The following is a 15735-nucleotide window of genomic DNA, read 5'->3' as shown; positions in this document are numbered from 1 at the left end:
TTTGTACATACCTTTAAGGGTTCATATTGCCTCTAAATCCAAAACCAAACCATAGCTCTTCCATAGAGTTTCCAGTCCTCTTTACCTGAAAACTTTTCTTGGGTCAAGTGTTGATGAGCCATGTCCAGACAAAAAGGACCTCTCATGGGCTGCAGACTCTGGGAAGGGAGATGAGAACATGGCCTCTACCCACTTGTCTATCAGCCTGCAGAAAGCCATTGTCTCCACCCACTGAGAGCAAGAGCACATCCAGTGACCAAGGTACTTTCCTGCCAAACAGTATTTGTTGCGTCCCTAGGAGCCCTTCCCTAGCTGAGGAGCAGGGATCCTCACTGTGCTGAAGGTCTGACGGGAACGTGGTCTTAGGCTACGAAGGGCACTGGGGGACTTAGACAACTCCGCAGACAAGAAAGACAGTCTCTAATCTTTGCAGTACAACTTATCATTTGTGGTCTCTCTTTCATCTGAGATCTTTTCTGCACATGGTTGCTTTTCGTGCCGTCGGAATCTCTCGTTATGGCCACCCGAACAAAAAGGCAGACTGGAAGAACCAGCAAGCAAAGGGAGCGATTTTAAAAGTTCATATTTGCATGTTATCTACATGCACATTAAAACCAACCCGTGTGTGTCTGTATGTTCTTTTGTAAGAAAAAAATTAGTATTTGAGTAATTAAATCTTTGGAACTCTCTTCCTGCGGGGTCTGCAAATCTATGGAAACCAGAATTAAGCAATGCAAACATCTGCTGTTGAAACCTCACTTATCAAAAGCAGCAGATTCTTTACATTTTATGATTTTTTTACTCTAGGAGCTTCAATAATTTGATGAAAGTTGTGGCCTCATTGAAAAAAAGAAAAGAATGCACATAAAAAAATCTACTCTCTTAGGGCTGAGCAGATGGCTCAGCCAGAAAGTGTTTGCCTTGAAGCTCAAGGACTAGAGTTCAGATCTCCAGAAATGCTGAATGGGTGTGGTGGCCCTCCTGTAATTCTGGAACAACAGAGGCAGAAACAGATTCTCCAAAGCAAACTACCCCAAACAGTGAGCTCTCAGCTATCAGGCCAAGTGAGAAGTCTTGAAGCCACCCAACATCAACATCAGGCCCATGAGAGAGAGCTTCCACACATGCACATGCAAGTACACACGCATGCGCGCGCACACACACACACACACACACACACTATTCCACACAAATGCAAAAAAGAATACACCCTTTGATATTGCATAAAATTTTAAATTCAATACTCAGGAGGTAAGGTAGGCGGATTTCTGAGTTTGAGGCCAGCTTGATGTTTAAAGCAAGTTCTAGGACAGCTGGGGCTACATAAAGAAACCCTGTCTTGAAAAACAAAAAACTAAAAAACCAAAGATGATGATGATTATTTCTTCTTCTTCTTCTTCTTCTTCTTCTTCTTCTTCTTCTTCTTCTTCTTCTTCTTCTTCTTCTTCTTCTTCTTCTTTGTCTTCTCCTGCTCCTCCTCCTCCTTTTTTTTTTTTTTTTTTTTTTTTGGTTTTTCGAGACAGAGTTTCTCTGTGTAGCCCTGGCTGTCCTGGAACTCACTCTGTAGACCAGGTTGGCCTCAAACTCAGAAATCCGCCTGCCTCTGCCTCCCGAGCGCTGGGATTAAAGGCGTGCGCCACCACGCCCAGCAAAATCAAAGATTTCAAATTTTGGATTCTAGAAAACTACCCCTCACTCCAATAGTTAAAGGAGCACTGAGGTTTTGTTCTGATGATAGATGAGGTCTCCATCCTGTTTAAAGACTCCTGTTTGGAAATACGGAAATGCTTCTCAGTTACAGAAACATTTTTATCAAAATTATAATTTACAGTTTTATGTGTGTGGTGTAAATTTGAGGACTCTCAACTTTTCATCATGTAAATATCAATTTAGTCAAATTCCTTGAAACAAAGGAGTAAAATTGATCCAGGATTTATTTATTAAAAGCCTACTATATGCCAGATAATACTCCAACGCTTCCTTGATTTAGGACATTTGATTTTTCCTCTGGTACTTAAGGACAGCTAAGAAGCAGCTGAGTTGAAACTGCTTTTCAGGATGACTGTCCCAGACTCCCAGACACCGGAAGCAACACAGCAATGTCCTTTTCCTGATTAACATCTCTAAACAGGGCTTTTTAGTATCAGCCAAGGCTCTTAGTAGGTTTGCCACTTGAAAGAGGAACCCACTTTTAAAATAATTCTCTCAGTGACTTGCAAGCACTGCTTCGGGAGTGACATACCACCCAATTAAGACCTTGACCCCACCTAGAAAACAGAGTTGTTGGCCGATCGGATGTCTGCTAGGCCCACCTCAGCTCTGAAAGAGGCACTTCCTCAAAAACTGCCCTTAAGTGTCTTCCTCAGATTTAAAAGAGGGAGGGTGGGGGTGGGAAGACAGAGAGAAACCAGGCTGGCCTGGACCTTGCTATGTAGACTAGCTTAGCTGAATATGTAGCAATCCTCCTGCCTCGGTCTTATCTACCATCACAGATGGCCTCTAACTTTTTCCTCACCACAGAGCCAGTTACCTTTCCAGGTTGAGCAGGCCGGGAAGGAGGGAGGGTCTGGGTTTGATTGCTGTTTTGAAAGTTGCCACCATCAGGAAATGTTTAATGTGCTCAGAGAAGGGACTAAAGTGGGCCCCAACTATCTGCATACAATTCCCTAGGCACACTATTAGGTCTCAGACTTAGGACAAACAGCTAACAAATCAAGGCAGACGCTGGCCCCAGTCCTTCCTCAGTTCCTACAGGGTCCTCCTAGCTAGCATGCCCCGCCCCTACCCGGAACTCTCCAGCTGGAAGCCTGGACTGCCTTTCCCCCATCTTCTCTTCTCTGATTCCTGTATGACGTCAGCCATTTTGACTACCAGTCCTTTTTTTGCCTCCTGGCTGCGGCATGCAGCTCTCGGTTCCCACTCTGCCATCTCTCTCCCTCTCCCATACAGCTCGATCCAGCCTGCCAGCCATGTACACTCTAGATGCTTCCAGATGCCCTTGCCTACGCTCCCAGTACCAGCAATAAACCTCCACTATACCGAGAGCACCACGCCCTCATTTTCTTTATTTTCATTCGCAGACATTGTTCCCCAGGACAAATTTAAGCAGCCATCTGCACCCCTCCCCATCAAGACCACCCGTTAGTTGTCCACACTGCTTTCCAGCTCTTCTTTCTGTCTCTTCAGATTGTCCTACAAGAGGCTTCAGTTATAGCTCACTCACTCCTGCTCTTTCTTTGAATCTTGGGACACTATTTCCTGTATGAAGCCTCGGGATAAGTCTTGTTCTCCACTTAACCACCCACCTCTGCATTCATGCTTGATCTCCTCTGCTGTTCTCCTGTAGGGACTGGGAGCATCCGTTAACCCTGAGTAACGGGATGGGGAGACACTGCTCTGGCATTGTGCAGTATTCGTTTAAAGAAAATTATGTAAATCGAGCTGTGGTGGCAAAGACCAATAATCTCAGCATTCAGGAGGCTGAGGCAGGAGGATTGCCATGATCATGAGGGCCAGCCTTGGCTGGAACGGATATCTTGTTTTCTAGGGCCAGCAAGACACTGTCTAAAGAAAACAAAAAGAGCTGCAGGTAAGAGCACTTGCCACCAAGCCTGGGGACCAGAGCCAAATCCCCAGGTGCCACATAGAAGGAGAGAATCAACTTCCACAAATTGTCCCTTGACCTCTGTTCTTGTGTTCTAACACACCCATGCACATACACATGAATTAAATAAATAAGTGAAAAAAGATAGTTATATGAATTTTCAGAGGATTAAAGGCAAATAAGAAATTAGATGCAACTACTTAAAAAAAATAGATTAAAAGCAGTCCTCTAGATAACTTTTCCCTAAAATTCTTTGAATGAGACAGTGAATTTCAGTGGGGCAGTAGTGGCTCATGCCTTTGATCCCAGCACTCAGGAGACAGAGGCAGGTGGATCTCTGAGTTTGAGGCCAGCCTGGTCTATAGAGCTAGTTCCAGGACACTCAGGGCTACACAGAGAAACGCTGTCTTGAAAAACAAACAAACAAAGACTGAATTTTCTTTGTTTGAAGTTCTTGCAAGGATCTCCTAGATTGTGATCTAGAGTCTTCCAGGGATTTGTTGCCATTCTCCTGGCTGATTCAAGGGGCCATTTCCACCCTTTTCAGCTCCTTTTTCTAAATTTTCTCCTCTCCTTATCCACCTGTCCATTTGCCAGCAGACTTGCAACAGGCTTTAGACATGTGAGTGTAACAGGAAGCGCGGCATAGCTAGGGAGCGATCATACATTCGGCCTTTACCTGGCAGCAGTTACTGGAACTCCAGGAAAGCAGCCCCATCCCTCGCCAGTGTCTTTCACTACTGCAAAAACTGGGGCTTCCTGCTGGCATCCCTTGCAACACCTTGAGGGTGATCTCAGCTCAAGCTTCCCAGAGTCACACTGGACATCTGAGTCCTCTGTAGCCTCGCCCACCACGTGCAATATCAACCCTGGCAACCCTTAGATTTCTTGGTGAACCCCACACTGTGTCTACCACATTTTCTAGGTCTAGTCGTCATTCATGGCCCAGGTGGAAACAGTATAAGCTTACTCCTCGTAGGTTCCCATGTGTATTGAGTATAATCCTGTGACTCTCAGAGAATCACCCCCAGTTCTTTCTCAGGTCAGCCAGAAAAAGCTGCCACTGTGACCTCCTGGGAGCTTTGAGCATACAAAGGAAAAATGTCACCTGCACTCCTGGGCCAGCCCAGGCAAGACCTTGAATCAACTTGGAACTTAAGCAGAGAATTCCTCACCTCCACTAAGGTGAGCCACAGATGTCCTTGCAGTTAGGAGAGAGCCATGACAGACTCGGATGTGGATGTAGAACGGGTCGCTTGGATCCAGGGAAAACACAACAAAGCAGGCATCCTGCAGAAGCTGGGAATCCTGCACACTGCAGCTTGGAGCAGGTCAGAGCCATCATCCAGGCACGCCAGCCATGACTCCATGCGAACCTTTTTTAACCACAGCATTAAACCAAACCACTAATGGAGTTGTGGATGAGCACAAAACAGAAAATTAAAGCCTTAACGTATCTTCTTTGAGATCCCTGTATTAGGCTGGAGAGATGGCTAAGTGCTTAAGGACACACACTGCTCTTGCGAAGGACCTGTGTTCAGTTCCCAGCACCCACATCAAGCAGCTTAGAACTGCCTATAACCCCAGCTCCAAGGGATCTGACACCCTCTTCCTCTGCAGGCATCTTCTCTTACAGCACACACATACAGATAAATAAGACTTTTAATAATAAATAATCACCTGTGTCTGTCTTGTATGGCCAGTTGGGTTTTAGCCTGAGATGATGCAGCCCCCTCTTCCAGCTGTAGTCCTCAGGGCAACATAATTCAGGGCACACGGGTCCCTGTGGGGTAGGACCCCGCCTGGCCTGGTCCTTACACATTTTGCCTGGCATGACATTGTCAGCGTGGGGATATCTTCTTATGCTGGTGGAGGATATAAGGTGATTATGTGTTGCAAAATGCTTTTTTGTTTGCTTGTTTGTCTTGTTTTTGAGACAGTTTCTCTGTAACAGTTCTGGCTGTCCTGAGACACACTCCACTCCATAGACCAGGCTAGTCTTGAATTCAGAAAGATCTGCCTGCCACTGTCTCTCGAGAGTACTGGGATTAAAGGCATGTACCACCACTTCCCAGCATAAAATGCATATTTTGTGCATGCTGACTGGGACTTCTCATCTGCGGGCATTGCACATTCTTGTCATTAAGTAAAAGTTCCATTCCAGCAACCTGAGTGGCTTTTTTAAAAATCACTTCCTAGAAATTGATAGTTTTCCTCTTCTTACCTGCTGAGCTTCTCGTCAGCATTTTCCTCATCCTGTCTTGTCTAGAGGATAAACATTCCGGTGTGGGGGAAATTCTGTTTCATTTCAGGGAGTGGGCATCGTTGCTCTTCAGGTGTGTCACTGATGTTTTAAAGGGAGGAGGCGGTAAGGCTGCTTAGACGGCTTGGAGGGCTAAGTGCTTGCTGTGCAGCTGAGCTCACATCCCAACACCCACAAAAGCTGGGGGTAGCAGCACACACTTGATTTCCTGGTGCTAGTAAGGGAAACTGGAGGATCCTAGTGGCTCCTGGGCCAGTGTAGCCAAAGGCTCTAGGTTCAATAAGAAACCATATCTGTAAACATGGAGAGTGATTAAGGAAGACTCTCGGTGTTGACTTCTGACTTCCTCCATGCATCTGAGTGTACACACACACATACACACACACTGCACTATGTACTGTTAACCTTAAACAGAAAGAATCTGTGAAATTTTGAGCTAGCTGTGTACCTAGAACAATGCAGAATATCTTTAACTCATTACTGAAGCCCTGAAAAACTATCAAAATGTTTTTCAAAAGTTTATTTTGAAAAAGTATATTCAAGGACTGGAGAGATGGCTCAGTGGTTAAGAGCACTTCCAAAGGTCCTGAGTTCAATTCCCAGCAACCACATGGTGACTCACAACCTTCTATAAAGGGATCTGATACCCTCTTCTGGTGTGTCTGGAAATAGTTACAGTGTACTCATATAAATAAAAGAATAAAAAACAAAATTTAAAAAAAGAAAAAGTATATTCAAAAGTTTTTCTGAATCAGAGAGAATCATGTGACACAGATCCAGAGAATCTTGGAATATAACTCAGATAACGCTATGATTAAATTCAAATTTTGTTGTTGGTTTATTTTGGGCTCATAGCAGTTTCAGATAGAAAAATGTGTATAGTGGAAGACACTGGCCAATTTGCTTGTAAGAATCTTGAAATGTCTTCTTCCCCCTACCCCACCCCCGGAGACAGGGTTTCTCTCTGTAGCCCTGGCTGTCCTGGAACTCACTCTGTAGACCAAGCTGGCCTTGAACTCAGGAATCCGCTGCCTCTGCCCCCCTAGTGCTGGGATTAAAGGCGTGAGCCACCACTCCCGGCTTGAAATGCCTTCTTAATTAACACAACACCAACTCATAGGCAAAACTCCGTCCATGTATACTTAGTACAACTACTGTGGGACACGGTTGCTGCATTTGAATTCACCAAGTTGATGGGCCTGGGAGGCTTGAGGAAGCCTTTGGACTCAGGGCACTGGTACTTGGCCCTGAGGTAGTCATTTCTAGTAGACAAACTTGATCCAACCTATTTCGTGGGGCCACCCTCACCTGATTGTCCAGAATCCATAGCTGGTTCCCAGTTTTCAGAGTCAAGGTTCTCTCTGCAGGAGTGAGTTTCAGAGGCCTCTTTCTCTCAGCAGGAAGCTGTATAAACGTGCCACTGAAGAGAGGCAGAGCCAGGAAGAAGACACAGCCTGTGTGGGCTCAGTTGGCTTCTCTGGAGCTTGCTTAACACCATGGACAGACAGGAGTCAGCTGAGGCTTATTTGCTTGGGACTACTTTGAGCAGGAATAGGAAAAGGGTTCATTTTGTCCAGGATTTTAAAATGCTTCGAAAATAGTACTGATTCAATGTAAGTATTTAGTCACTGGCTGGGTTTCCCAATCTCTTCACATACAAGTGTGACAGTTCCCTACTTCTGAAGAAAACCCTGAAAACGAGTCACCAACCTTTGGTGCCCAAGAGTCAGACTATTTTCCATGATGCAACAAGGTTAGGTTCCCAGACTGGTAAGTAGCTTTTAATACTGAGCACAGGTGTGAACCGATGGTAAGCAAGTGCAATGCAAAGAGAGACCCTCTCTGGGAGAAAGCTGGTGATTTTATTTGTCATTCTATCCATTCTGTTCTAACTTAGCACAACTAGTTAGAAAGAAAACAATCCAGTTGGGCATGTTGAAAATTTTCCTGTAATCACAGTGCTCAGGAGACTGAGGCAGGAGGATTGCTATAAGTTGAAGGCCAGCCTGGGTTCTAAACCAGCCAAGGGCAACATACTATTAAAACAAAACAAAACAAAACCAAAACAACAACAACGAAAACCCTACCTCAATAACAGAATAGACTAGACTAGACTCAACTAAACTGGAAAGATCTCCCAGCAGTTAAAAAAAGAGTACTTCACTTCCAGAGGACCCAAGTTCAGTTCCCAAGACTAGGGAAGGTAACGACAAATGCCTGTAACTCTAGCTCTAGGGATGCTCAACACCTCTGGCCTCCAAAGGTACCAGCACTGACATGTACATACCCATATACAAGTAGCATATATAATTAAAAACAAATCTTTTCTTAAAAAGAAAAGAGTGGTCTTGCAGTGGTGGTACTTGGGAGACAGAGGTGGGTAGATATCTGAGTTCAAAGCCAGCTTGGCTACATAGCTCCACGACAGCCAAGGCTACACAGAGAAAATCCTGTTTCATAAAGCGAAAGCAAAAGAAGAAAGAAAAGAGTAAGTCAGGAGGCTCAGTGGGGAAGAGGCTATATGTTTATCCAGAAGGGAGAATGGCAGGTGCCCCTCTCCCTCCCTTCCTCTCTCACCGCATTCTAAGCTATTCTGACTTACTATATAACCAAGGATGTTCTTCACCTCCTGCCCTCTCGATGGGACTCCATCCATGGGTCACACATGATGCCCTGATTTATGCAGTGCTGGAGATCAAACCCTAGCCGTCTTGCATGCTAGACACTCTACCAACTGAGTCACAACCCCATCCCCACACCTGCTCCTTAAATAGTATCCTGCCAGTGGGAGGGGTCACTTTTCAACCTGGTGACCCCTCCCTGTGTAACTGGAAACAGGCAGCACCCTGTCTCTTCTCATCTGGAGATATGTCAACTGGCAGCCAGTAGATCAGGGCCATAATGCCCTTTCTGAAAATAGGAGGGCTGGAGAGATGGCTCAGTGGTTAAGAGCACTGGCTGCTTTTCCTGAATTCAATTCCCAGCAACCACATGTGGCCCACAACCATCTGTAATGGGATTGATGCCCTCTTCTGGTGTGTCTGAAGACAGCTACAGTATACTTGCACATATTAAATAAATAAATATTTAAGATAAAAAAGAAAAGAAAAGAAGAGGTCTTATTTAATAAATTCTTAAAGCTGGGAGGGATTTAAGAGTAAGCATCAAAATCCAGGAAGTTATCTATATCTATATACAAATACATATACATATACATACACATACATATACAGGTTTAAATTTACTGAATAATTTTTGCTAGGAAGCTTCTTTCCCCCAACCAAATTTGTTGCTTTCTTACGCTATTGTGAGGCATTTGTTTTAATTTCATGGTTTTCTTTCTTTTCTTTTTTTTTTTTTTCAATATATAAGCCTTTTATTCTCCCAAAAGAGCCCAAATTGTTCTTGTGATCAGGATCTCGTTTCTGGAGCCAGGAACTGAGGCCTCCTCACTCGTCAGCCTGCTGCACAGTTCCCTTCTCAGACACATAGATGCCATCCAAAAACTTCCTGATATCCTTGTTCTTAACTGTTGTGGCTTGCTGAATCAGGGCAGCTGAATTAGAAACAAGTTCAATGTCATTTCCTTCAAGGATTAACTCATCCTTCTGGGTTTGAGACACAGAACAAGCAACACCTGTCCTCATCCGAACCCTGTGGATGTATTTTTCACCCAAGAAATTTCGGATTTCAACCAAAGAGCCATTCTCCTGGATGACGACGTTGATGGGGAAGTGAGCGTACACAGACTGCATCTTGTATCAGAAGCCCAGTGTGACACCCTTGATCATGTTCTGAACATGATTGCAGATGGTCCTGACGGTGGCCAGTTCCTTTCTGTTACCCCACCATTTGTCAACCCGGAGCCTTTTCTTTTTCTTCCGAAGAAGACTCAGCTCCACGTTGATGTGATTGAAGTCCCTCCGTAGAGTCCCCCTGGGGCCGTTCACAATGACTGTGCGCCCCCTCAGAGTGATTTCGACATTCTCTGGAATGTCCACAGTCCGATTGCTGAGAATGGTCTTCGTCCTCGCAGTAGATGGGGCAAAGAGAGAATTTCATGGTTTTCAAAAGTTTACAGTTTTACCAAATTTGATGTTGATGAAATCCATCAGAATGTTCATTGTCTGGTGAATTTGACATTCATCTGTCTTGCGTATGTTTCCACTGGTGGCTTTCAATGGTCTTGGCATGTATCGGACATACACCAACCTACTAAACACACATATAAACACTCATGCATTGAGACCCAGCTGGGTCATAAAGTATGGCTGTCTCTGACGTGGATTCAGTTTTGCAGAAAGGGAGCCTGGTGTCTCTACAGAAAAGTGCACACACTGGGGTGCTCTGGGGCGCTGGTTTAAAAGGGGGTCCCTTCCAACTCAGCAACTCTCCCTTTGCGTCTCTCTACTCACTACCCTTACGTTTGCAATAAACCTGACAAAAACTTCCAGAAGGAAACTAAGACCGCTCGCATTGGAAGGAAACGTTGGCAGGCAGCCAGAGACTGAAAGTACACTAGCTAATTTTGCTCTTGTTTCTCTGCCAGTAACTCCTTGGCCTCCGCACACCCAGCACAGGCCGGCCCCAAAGACAATTCTGATCATGTCGAAAACTCTTGGCTCTCAAGCCGATGAATCATGGCAACTTGAGCTTCCTCTCCTCTGGATGGACCAAGTGTTTCTCCTCACAGAATCTGTCAGCCCTGGTGATGGGACAGTGAACACTTTCTGAGGGTGATAAAGCCACTCAGCTTGCTTGTCACACAGAGGGTGGGACCAGCAAAAGAGGTCAACTTCAGCTGCTGTCCCTCATTTCCAGATAGAGGTGACCTTTCATTTTACTACAGAGAGGGAAGAAGGAGGAAGGGAGGGGGACGGAGGGAGGAGAGGGGAAGAAGGAATGAAAGAATGGAGGCATGAGGCCTGTAGTACACGCCTGAGGAGGCTGAGGCAGAAGAACCTTCAAGTTTGATAATAGCCTGGGCCACAGAATGAGACCCTGTCCAAAAAAAGGAAGAAAAACATGCAGGAAATGAAGAATGGAGGGAGGAAGGGAAGCAAGAAGGCAGCCCCTCGACTCCTGTGTACATGGAAACTAATTTGCAAATACATCCTCTAGTCTGTATCTTCTGACTACAGCTCCGGCCTCAGGTGCCTTCTCCACTTAGTCTGCAGGTCCAGAGCTTTACACCCAGTTCAAGGAGCAGGCTGCTCCGTGGGATTATTTATTTTCTGAGTTTGTGGGGCTTGGGAGAGATCCCAGGGCCTCCACGGAAATGGTACAGTCTGAGCACACAGCCCAACACCCAGGCAGAGGCTAAGCTAATCCTATGGCATGCTGGGGTCTGACCCATTCCATCCACAGTCGGCAAGGCAACCCAGAACATGCTGCGTACAGGTGGAACCTTTTGGATTTCTTAAATGAGGAACAAAGGGCCTAACTACCAAGTGACTTAGAAAATAAGAGTTGAGGGCCCTTCTCCCAAGAATGTTTTTATGGGGTTGGGAAAGAAGTTGGGATAGGTTAAATACCAGCATGTGAGCCCGGAAAGGAGACAGGCAGTCCTGAGGGGAGCCAGCACAGGCTGTGAGGCTATCCCAGAGGAAGGCTGCTGGCCTCTTTAGCCAGAGGCCTAGGTGACCCAAAGAGGCCAGAACCACCATCCCAACAAGATTCAAAGCCTTATGAATTTTCTGGGAAGACAGAGGGTCTTGTTCCATGCATAGAGCAGAGCCAGGAGACCCCAGGCCTGGAATGTGTCTAGAGATAAACGTTTGGAGCTATGCTGGATAGTGTTATGTCAAATTAACACAGCTAAAGCCATCTCAGAGGAGGGAACCTCAATTTAAAAAAAAATGTCTTCATAAAATCTCATTGTAGTAAGCCTGTAATTTCTTAATTAAAGATTGACTTAGTTTGGGTTTTATTGCTGTGAACAGACACCATGATCAAGGCAACTCTTATATAGGCAAACATTTCATTGGGACTGGCTTGCAGGTTCAGAGGTTCAGTCCATTAGCAAGGCAGGAAGCGTGGCATCGTCCAGGCAGGCGTGGTGCATGGACCTGAGAGTTCTACATCTTGATCTGAAGGCAGCCAGAAGGAGACTGTAACACTCTTCCATCCTGCAGAGAGCTTGAGCACTAGCCCACCCCTACAGTGATGAACTTCCTCCAACAAGGCCACACCTCCCAATAGTGCCACTCCCTGGTCCAAGCATTCAAACCACCACAGTGATTGTGGGTGGTGCAGTCCCTGGGCTGGTGGACCTGGGTTTGACAAGAAAGCAATTTGAATAAGCCATGAGGAACAAAGCAGTAAGCAACATCCCTCCATCCTTTGCATCAGCTTCTGCCTCCAGGTTCCTGTCATTTGAGTTCCTGTCCTGATGTCCTTCGATGATGAACAGTGATGTGGAAGTGTAAGGCAAATAAACTCCTTCCTCCCGGCTTTTTTTTTTCAGTCATGGTGTTTCAGTGCAACAATGGAAATCCTAACTAGGACAGCCAACTTGGTGCAAAGAGACTTAGTGGACTGAAGTCTCATCAGGAGAATCCTAAATGCCAGCCCAAGGGTCAGCTTTGGAAGCAGGCTCTGTACTATACAGCAACAGTTCTGAAATGTTCCAGAGTCTGTTATAACTGTGTTCTGAGGCATCGTGTGCAATTCTACCATCCACACTGGATGGATGGATGGATGGATGAAGGGAGGGAGGGAGGGAGGGAAGGAGGGAGGGAAGGAGAGAGCAGTGCCCTCAAGAAGGCAAGGTGGGCCATAGAACCCTGGGGGAGGGTGTGCAGCTATCTTATAGCTGTGCAGGAGCTGTCGCCAGTGCAGACAACGTGGGGAGCAGGTGACCTTATGGTCCTTGTCTGAAAAATGTGACTGTACCTCTGACAGAGGTGTGGGGAAACCAGAGACAGCAAAGAGAGTTTGTGTGTCACCTTCTGTCCAGAACCCACACTGAGCTCAAGACAACAGATGCAAAGCTGAGCCAGGCATAATGATGAGTGCCTGTAACACCAGCACCTGGGCAGGAGCAGCAGGTGGAGCTCAAGGCTGAGCTGCACGGTGCTTTTAAGATTAGCCTGATGCCAGGCGATAGTGCCGCATGCCTGTAATCCTAGGCATGCCTGTAATCCTAGCACTCCAGAGGCAGAGGCAGGAGGATCTCTGTGAGTTTGACGCCAGCCTGGTCTACAGAGCAAGTTCCAGGACAGCCAGAACTACACAGAGAAAATCTATTTGGGGGGAAAAAGAAAGATTCACCTGATCTGCAGAGCAAAACCCAGTCCAGAAAACCAAAAGGAAAAAAAAAAAGCTCTTAAATTTGCTAGCCTGCAAAGTGTCCCATACAGAAAGGCCAATAAAGGGGAGCCAAGGCCAGTGTATAGTCAGACCAGGAGTTCATCCCTGCCTGTGCCCCAGTGTAGGGAACAGAGCTGGGGCCCTTTGTTTCCTGCACATGAGAATCCCACATCCCATGTCTCAGGAAGAGCTCCTGCAGGACTGCCTCTGGACGACGCAGATATTCCCAACTGCTGTGGTTTCTTGGAAGTAAGCCAGGAGTAAGCCTGTGGCTTAAATTCCTCACACTGCTCAGTGTACGTGGCTGACTCACATACTAAAGCTTAATGCTGAACAAAAGTATTCTGTGGCTTTCTCAGTGAAGCCTGGGCAGAGCTGCATGTTCTTGTCCCTCTGCTCCAGGATTAATAAAGCTGAAGCCTGTAGTTCATAAAATGTCTTTTTAGAAAATATTAGGTTAATCTCTTTGTATATTTGTGAACGCATGTTCTTGTATGAATGCAGGTGTGTGTGTGTCCCAGGGACTGAACTTAGGACTTAAGGCTTGGGTGGCAAGTGCCTTTGCCCTCTAAGCCATCCCCAAAACCCAAAGTGGCTCTTTTTAAAGTGAACAGTGCAGGTTAGGTGTGGTGGTATGTGCCTATGATCCCAGCATTGGAAGGTAGAAGCAAGTAAGGAATTCAAGACCAGCCTCAGCTACATGGTGAGTTGTAGAGCAGCCTGGAGTATGTATGGTCCTGCCTCAAAACAGACATGAGGTGGAGATATAGCTCCATTGGTAGAGAATTTACTTAGTGTGGACTAAGCGCTGGGTTCAAACCCCCAACTTTCCCTTTAAAAGAACAGCACTAGGGAGAGGCTTAGCGGGAGAAGTGCTTGTTGTGCGAGTATGAAGACCTGAACTCAAGTCTCCAGTAACCTGAGTCTGTGAATCCAGGGCTTGTATTGAGGTGGAAGACCAGTGAGGCCAGGGAAAGACAACTGAGGACTCTGTCTCAAAACATGGTACAAGGTGAGGAGCCACGCCCAAGGCTGTCCTCTGACCTCTGAATACAGATTCGAGCACACACACGTACACATGCACACACACACACACGCACGCACACACGCACACTCATGCACACACATAATCTTGCACATACACAAGGACCTCAGTATGCAATGGTGTTAGGAAATAAAGCCTTTAAAGGGGCAATCAAGGTTAAATGAGACCATTGGTGTAGGGAAGGCCCTAGTCCAATATAAATGGTGTCCTTCTAAGAAAAAATTAGGACACACACTTAGAAAGATGGACACCTTTGTGAAGATAGGGAGAAGGTACTTTCTAGTCAGGGAGAAAAAAACACACCCAAGATCCACCCTGCCATGGCTTGACCTTCAACTCCAAGCCTCTAGGATTGTAACAATCAGTTGGTGCTGTTGAAGCCACAGTCTGTGCTATTTACTCCGGCAGCCCAGGACTTTACCTCTTAGGTTTTCCTCTCAAATATCAGGAACTCAGGCCAACTAGGGATTCAGCTCAGCAGTAGAACATTTACCTTCCATATACAAGGCACTGCATTCCACCCCTAGCATCACAAAAGGTGTGTAGGGGTACAGGGCTGCTGAAAATGAAGCTAGGCCTGGTGGTCCACAAGTAATACCTGCGCTTGGGCAGCTAGGACATGAGGAGTTCAAGGCCACCCTTGACAATTCCTATTCCAGGCCACTTAGGACAGGGCTGCTTATGAACACACAAACAAAATATCTGTAATGTCTGCCTCCGTGACTTTGGGAAACCTGTTGGCCTTACTTATAAGCCTTCCTTTCCCTGAAGTTAGAGGGTGAATCTCCTAAGGCAATGGGTCATTTCCTATTATTTGTTGGGTTTTCTTATTTCCAGCTTAACTTCTTGAAATAAAATGGGAAACGAGAAAAAGGAATCATTGGTAACAGGGAAGATCATTTTCATAAACCAAACTCCAGTTTCTCAAGAGGAAATAATTTAGTGTTCAGCTCTTGAGAGAACTCCTGACTTCAAAATCTGCCTGTGCTTTTGTGTGTGTCGGAGGGCGTGGATATGGGTGGGTGGGGAGAGGCTCTGTAATGATTTGTAATGTATTCTTTGTTTTAAATTTGTAATTAAAAAAAAAAAAGTCCCTCGAGATTGTGGAGATGGCTCAGTGGACAGGTGCTTGCCATCAAGACATGAAGACTCGTAGTTTCACTCCAGAACCCATCGGAAGCACAGTGGGTCTGTGAGATGGCAGCAGGAGGGTTCCTGGGACCTGCTGGCTAGCTGGACTGGCTTAACTGGAGAGTTCTAGGTTCAAGTGAAAGACCCTGCCTCAATTTCTAAGGTGTAGCTCAGGGAAGAGGACACCTCACACCAACCTCTGGCTTCCCAACACATAGACATGTGCACATGCACCCATACATATGTGTACTCACACACAAGTGAGCACGAATACACAAGCATGCCACGAACACAGAAATGTAAAACACGGTATATGAACGTAGTTCTCAACGGAATGTGTTTCTTCTTGATTCCTGATGCTGCCTGTTTGTTTGTTTGTTT

General features: G+C 45.9%; 1 pseudogene; it reads right to left on the bottom strand.

Annotated features, from left to right (window-relative positions):
* Window positions 1–9246: 9246 nt before the first annotated feature.
* Window positions 9247–9916, bottom strand: LOC110311982 (large ribosomal subunit protein uL6 pseudogene; annotated as a pseudogene).
* Window positions 9917–15735: the final 5819 nt, after the last annotated feature.

Source organism: Mus caroli, unplaced genomic scaffold, assembly GCF_978045245.1.
Source record: "Mus caroli unplaced genomic scaffold, Mus_caroli_1 scaffold_17, whole genome shotgun sequence".
In the NCBI taxonomy this organism is placed as follows: Eukaryota; Metazoa; Chordata; class Mammalia; order Rodentia; family Muridae; genus Mus; species Mus caroli.
Note: the sequence above shows the minus strand (reverse complement) of the source record. Positions and strands in the feature narration are given on the sequence as shown.